A 6,252-nucleotide genomic window follows, 5' to 3' on the forward strand; every position below is an offset into this window, starting at 1 on the left:
GTTTTCATTATCTTCCTTCTTAGGGAGAGAATGCACAAAGTAGCAACAAGTACTATTTTTCAGTATAAAAGAATGAGTGACTGTGTGTGTAAGGTTAACAACATGGGCATTAGAATAAGACAGACTTTTATAAGAATCCTAATTTGACCAGCTTGGGCAAGTCTTAACCTTTCTGAATCTTCGTTTATTTACTTTAAAAATGAAGGTGGTGATAGTACTTTTCTCATAGTGTTGCTATGAGTGTTAAATAAGATAATTCAATATAAAGCACTTAGAACATTTCTTGGCATATAGTAAATATATAGTAAAGTAATTTTAGTTTATCATTTACATTAATATTTGACTTGCTGTTTTATCATGGAGCAATCCCTTGGAGTTTGATTAGCTCTAGAGCAACACATAAAATTAAGTTTCTGAATCCGCAAAACTGAGGAGATCCACGACCTGTGGCCAATCTTCATGATGCCACCGCAGCCATTCCCTAGCACATTTCTATGCCAATCACTAGCATTGGCCAGAGAAGAGTTATCTCTCCTCTTGGCTCCCCCAGCTTTTTGTTTTGCTTCTGTCATAGTGAGCTCTATAAGAGAAGGGGAAGACACAAAAGTAGGGGCTCAGATACACTGGTTGAAGATTTTTAAAATAAAATTTCATTTCCATACATCCTTCTAGACCTCAACCTCTTCTGAAGAGTAAGTTGGGCACTTTCAGCACTTTCAGGGCGCCTGCTTCTCTCTTCTGGTTCCCATCCCTATTCCTTCCACTCCCAGACACCTGCCTCTTGCTCTGAACAAGTGTTGGAAAGCAAATATGGCCGAAATAAATACCATTCAAGCAGTGCCTACACTGCAGGGAGCCCATAAAAGGAGAAGGCCCCTCTAAACTGGAGATCTGTTTATTTTGCAATTAACAAAAGGTCAGGAGGCCTGGCATAGAATCCAAGTGTTACTCTGCTGTGTTAGCAAGAATTGTGGGGTTTGAAAGTTATTGCTGGGGATTTGGAATTTTTATTATGAATTCCAGGAAGCCAAAGGTTTCTGGGTAATATGTGAACCACAGCAAAGTATTCTGCCATCCTTTGACCCAAAGTTAGCTCCTTTTTGGTGATATAAAAGGTCAATAGGTCATGGGAGCTCCTCTGTGTTACCTTAAAATGACCCCTTTTGAGGATGTAACAGATTATTAATCAGGAGCCATATCAAGGAGCTATGGCTACGGAGGAGCGAGCTTTCAACCTTTGATTTAGGAGCTGGGAACTTACAGTTCTCTTTCTTCCGTGGAGCCCTAAATTGACTTGACATAAGTTTAACAGGAACTTTTATTTAGCTGTGGTTCTTTTCATCACAGGGTATTATGGGATATCATCCATTCAAAAAAAGTGTTGAGGACCTACTGTGTCCTAGGTACGGAGCTAGAGTGATGAAGACACATAAAAGAGTAAGAAGACTTTGTCTTCAAAGTACTTAAAGTCCAGTGGGGACACAGACACGGAAACAGAAACGCAGTAAGTTGTTATGAGTGATGTGGTGGAGTGTGTACAGAGAGACCCAAAGGAAAGAGTGGCCCAATGGAGCCAGGGAAGGAGTGAGGGACAGCAAAGACCTCATAGAGGAGGTAGCCAAAAGCATCTTTTATTTTTTTTTTTTTTTTTTTTTTTTTTCTGTACGCGGGCCTCTCACTGCTGTGGCCTCTCCCGTTGCGGAGCACAGGCTCCGGACACACAGGCTCCGCGGCCATGGCTCGCGGGCCCAGCCGCTCCGCGGCATGTGGGATCTTCCGGGATCGGGGCACGAACCCTTGTCCCCTGCATCGGCAGGCGGACTCTCAACCACTGCGCCACCAGGGAAGCCCCAAAAGCATCTTTTAAATAAGAAAAGCGCCTCCCTAAGATTCGCTTCCACCTGCTTTGGCCACAGCATCACTGATCCTGCATTTACTTTAGCCCTCTTCTATTGGCTTGTACCTACTTGTACTTTGAAGGTTGGTTTTGAAGTCTTAATTGTAAGATTGTGCATCTCAAATTCGTTGACTTTGCCTTTGAAGCTAAAATGCTTATGCTCTTCTATCCCTCAGTTAGTGCATATATTACGTTGGTTAACAACGGAATATTTCTGTACTACGTGTGTCATCTCAGACCGGAAAGTTCTTGGAAGGGGAATCCCTTTGTTGTTATAAGCTGCCTACTTCCTAAGCACTTAAAGCTTATTTCATGAGGTGCATGCTGGGAGGTGAAGGATGATAAAGTATTTGGGCTACAAATCCCAGTTCAGAGTATTTTCCTCTTAGCACCAAACTGCCTCACACCCTCAGTCACATTTCTCACCTGCTGCTCGCCAGGTAAGCGCCTATCACCAAGTCTTGACTCTCCCTTCCTATTGAAGAGAATCAGAACCAGAGAAGCATCATTGTTTCTTTTTCATTCCTATGGCTCTCAAAATGCTTTCTCAACAGCAGGTCACAATTCCTGTCATATAGGAAACAAATACAACTATAGATTGACGTGTGTGTGTGTGTGTGTGTGTGTGTGTGTGTGTATAAACACATATATAAAACCAAAGACCAAAAAAAAAAAAAAACCAAAAAACAAAAAACCTATTTAAAGCTTCTGAACCTGGCTTGATGTCTTCTTGGGAAACTCCAACTACTGCATAAAGACTAGAACCCTTGCAATGATGGGCTCCCACATGCTTTAGAGATGAAGTGCTCTTTATCTGATTAGAAAAATGAAATTCTCATTTAAATGTTCTTTCTACATGTCCGTTAAATAGCTTATGGTTAACTTTTTTATGAGCATGCATTTATAGCTTGATGATCTTAGAAAATATTATTCAAATATAACACATCACAGGTATCATTGCAATCCAAAGAGATGTTTCAAAGAGAGTGAGTGGCCAGAGCATCCTCTAGGATACCTCTAAGTTATCTTATTGATGAGCATTTGGGCTTCATGTTTACAAATGAATGAAAGCTAATTTAATTTGACATTAGCTTAGTAACTGTCATGAGACCAAAAGAGAGTCAGTCAAAGAAAAACAAATCTGTTTGGCACTCTGCAAGACAGTCAGTGCCCATTCTTGCTGTAATGCAACTTTCTAGTGAGAACCAAGGTAAATAACAAGTTGGGAAAAATTGTCACCTATTGGTCCTAATAGTGAGATGTCAAACAATGTGTCTCAAATTAAGAGAGAGGGTGAGAGAAATCCCCTCTTTTTCTTTACCACTTGCAAACTACTTGAAACTCTGCCTCAGCAAAATCTCATCTATTTGGACTAATGGGGGTGGAGGCAAGCAGACCAATGTGAATTAGTGACAGGTTGGAATTCTGGAATGTTTTAAAACATGCCCTTTTATTAGTTGAAGTCTATGTGTACAATAACTCAAACTAACTGCTCACAGTGGTTCCCAAGAGAGATTCTCAGAGACTTGCTTTCGTGAATAGATAAGACCCATTTGTTATTAGCAGTTTCCATTGACTCATAAACAATGTGCTAAAGTCCTTAAAAACAGTTTTTTTCCTTTACGGAGATAAAAATGCATTTGCGATGTGGTTTAAAGAATCCTGCCCAGCAAACTTCTTCTTCAGGGAGAATGCAAAGAGATCCATCTGTTTCTAGAATCTCTCACACACAGTTGGTGTCCCCTGAGGGACTGAGGTGTGACTGTGCTGGTGGGGTGAAGTAAAGGAGGTTCACCCACCTGTCTCTGTTAAGAGAGGCATAGAATGTAGAGTTAGGAGAAATACCCCTTGCCCACCCCCGCGTCTGCTAGAGCACTTCTGGTAACAGGAATGGAGATCACTACCTCTGGAAGCTGGTCAGTGCTACTGTTTAGAAATGGTTTTCCTTTACTCTCCATTATTCGAGGGGAGAACAGCCCCTCTAAGCCTCTGTGAATGTGGATTTGCCTCCCTGCCTCCTCCACTTGAGTGTGAAAGTGGGAAGTTGATCTGGTTGCCCACCCATCTCCTTTCCTCCCCCACTTCTTCCTCTCTCATCCTGGAGCCCTGTAATAAAAAACAAGAAGCAAACTGTTAGCTGAAAACCAGTCTTGTCCCTTCTTGGGTTATTTTCCTACTCGTTAGGAATTGTGGAAGATCCTAACCCTTCAAGATTCGAAAGAAAGGACTATAATTTTAGACTGTATGACAAGCAGTGGCGTTGATATATTTTTGAGAAATGGATCAGGAGCAGCATCTAGTCAAATCACGCGGTGTGGACAGCCTGCCGTCCTTCCATCCCAAAATGCACTCACCTTTGCTCTGTTAGGTAATGTAAATATCCAGCTGCCTCTCCATATCTGGGCTGAATGTTTGTGTTCTCTTGTCTGTATGGCCTTGACACGCCTGACCACATCATGAAGGGTCTGTATTACAATGTAAACTCCAGCAAAGGGTTTGGGTTTGTTAATCTTTGAACAATTCTCACAAAAAGAGGTTTAATAAGTGCTTAATTTTTTTTAATTGTGGTAAAATACACGTAACATAAAATTTACCGTCATAATCATTTTTACGTGTACAGCTCAGTAGTATTAAGTATTTTCACATTGTTGGGCAGCAGATCTCCAGAACTTTTTCATCTTGTAAAACTGAAACTCTATACCTATTATGTGGTAAACTCTCCATTCCTCCCTCTTCCCAGCCCCTGGCAACCAACCGTTCTACTTTCTGTCTCTACGAATGTCACTACTCTAGACACCTTATTTAGGTGAGATCATACAGTATTTGTATTTTTGTGGCTGGCTTAATTCATTTAGCATAATGTCCTCAAGGTCTATCCAGTTGTAGCATGTGTCAGAATTTCCTTCCTTTTAAAGGCTGAATAATATTCTATTTGTATGCATAAATGCTGCTATGGACATTAGTGTACAAACAGCTGTTAAAGCTTCTGCTTTCAATTCTCATGGACATATACCTAGGAAAGGAATTACTGGATCATATGGTAATTATATTCTTATCTTTTTGAGATAATAAGTTTTTTAATGAGACCAAGGAGGCAGAGAAACATAAAGTAGATGCATTATTATATTAGAGTGTCCCATTTCACCACATATCTATTGGGTTCTTACCATGTGCTCAGTGCTGTGTCTGATATAACTTGGAACCTTATGTTTCCTTCTTTTCTCTCCCTACAATATAATCTCCATAAAAGTGGGGATTTTTGTATATTTTCTTCTTCTTTACTGCTGAATGCCCAGAACCTAGGATAGTGCCCGGCATTCATTCATTCATTTGTTCAGCAAATACCATTGCATATCTGGTATGTACCCGGTGCAAAATGGTCATGAAAGTCAGTGAGGAAAGCAGTGTTTCCTGTCTTCTTGACTAATGGGCAGAGTGGATGGAAGGAGGTAACAGGGTCTTTCCCAATCACTTTGTGTCCTGTCAGGTAAACATTGGTGATCCCCTACTTGCAAAGGGAGGAGGGGTGAATTTAGAACTGAGAGAGAGCAGCTCAGCTGGAAATGAAGATCAGTGGAGCCAGAAGCTTTTTCCAAGTGGTCCTGGACAGACAACTGCCCATTCACAATACTGAAGCCATATTGAATTAGGAAGAGAGCAGAGAGCAGTACTTGATTATCCAATCAACTGCTTATCTTAGCAGGGCACAATCAACTCTTGACCGAAAAGAATTTTATTTCACGTTTGCATCAAATCTGAGTGAGGAAATGGGGAGCCACTATGGCCCAAGCAGTGCTTTCAAATTAGGGGGCTTAAGATGTTACCTCATACCTAGTCAATCCCACTGAGTTCAACAAGGTAGTATTTACAGAATATTCTCGGAGTTCTCTGGGGTTCACAAAATGGTGCATTCATTTAACAATGCCAATTTAAATCCCCTTCCCTAAATAAGCATGAGATATCCTATTGAAAACGTTTGGGTGGTAGGAAAATACCTAGGGTTCCTTACAAAGCCCTCAAAGGCATTTTGCAGTCCTGTGCTGGTTCCAAATATGCAGCATTTCTTATCCCTTCTGTGAGCCTCAGAGATTTTCCTTGTCTATTTTTCTACTTTTAAAACCACCACCACCACTTATTCCATTTCTTAGGCCCCTTTTCACTTCCTTTGGGGTAGGCTGTAATCTCTCCCTTATCCTCTTCTTGCTGTCCTCCCAGTGTTGCTACTTCAAGGGAATAAGGAAGTCTCCAATACGGAGAACTGTTATGCAAACTCAAGCCATTTCACAAAGTTCTTGTAATCAGTGTCCCTGCTTCCTTTCCTTTAAGGTACCCAGAAGCACCAGTGTTCTCCTGCT

This window comes from Mesoplodon densirostris, chromosome X (genome assembly GCF_025265405.1).
Source record: "Mesoplodon densirostris isolate mMesDen1 chromosome X, mMesDen1 primary haplotype, whole genome shotgun sequence".
In the NCBI taxonomy this organism is placed as follows: Eukaryota; Metazoa; Chordata; class Mammalia; order Artiodactyla; family Ziphiidae; genus Mesoplodon; species Mesoplodon densirostris.